This window comes from Egretta garzetta, unplaced genomic scaffold (genome assembly GCF_000687185.1).
Source record: "Egretta garzetta isolate BGI_Z169 unplaced genomic scaffold, ASM68718v1 scaffold65, whole genome shotgun sequence".
Classification (NCBI taxonomy): domain Eukaryota; kingdom Metazoa; phylum Chordata; class Aves; order Pelecaniformes; family Ardeidae; genus Egretta; species Egretta garzetta.
Genome location: NW_009259585.1, coordinates 258,368 through 259,060, shown reverse-complemented (window position 1 = coordinate 259,060; position 693 = coordinate 258,368). Strand labels below are relative to the sequence as shown.

Here is a 693-nt window from a genome sequence, read left to right as displayed (position 1 = left end):
ATGGAAAACCCCCGAGGTGCTTCTCCACAGACCTGGAAACGTTTCGCTCCACACAAAGGGGCTCCTAGCTTGCATAGCATCCCTGCTTCGCTTAACTTCCCTCCGTGGCCCTCCCTTGCTTTTCATCTTCCCACTAAGAGCTATATTATTGTATGGATTTGCTCGGCTTTGTAGGCGAGCGCCGATGTATGTTTGAAGCGGAGTGAATGCTGCCAGCCCATGCTGCTTTGAGGGCTCTAATGAGTGATGGGCGAAGGGAGAGAAAAAAGCCCCACAACCCACCCCTCCCTCCAGCACATAAAGGCTGTTAACATGTATTGAGACCCCTTTCAACACAGAATTAAGCTGAAAAGACCCGGAGAGACATTCCGGGGGGGAATCCGTGACTCCGAGATCTATGGCGAATGTTTGTTCTCGGCAGAAACTTCGCTCTCGGGAAGGGGACAGGGCACTTAGCGGCAGGAATTTGCTCCGTGCAGGTGGCTTGGGACCGACGCGCTCGCACCCCAGCGCCGGAGATGGGGCGGGGGGGTTCCCCTGCCCCTGCGGCCCGGCCCGGGGGAGGGGGCGGCTCCGGCCCGGTGGGGCTTCGTGGTGTTTCACCCCGTCTTTCTCCCGTGTCCCCAAGTTTCACCCTCCTCCTCCTCACCTGCCTCCCCGTCCTTCCCTGGAAGCGGGGAAGAAGATGCTCAG

The 693-nt window shown here is 58.6% G+C and overlaps 1 protein-coding gene across 1 annotated transcript in view; it reads left to right on the top strand.

Moving 5' to 3' along the window:
* The window catches only part of SHH (sonic hedgehog signaling molecule), an 11,210-nt gene that overhangs the window by 4,605 nt on the left and 5,912 nt on the right, over positions 1-693 (top strand). The gene's annotated exons all lie outside the window — the stretch shown is intronic.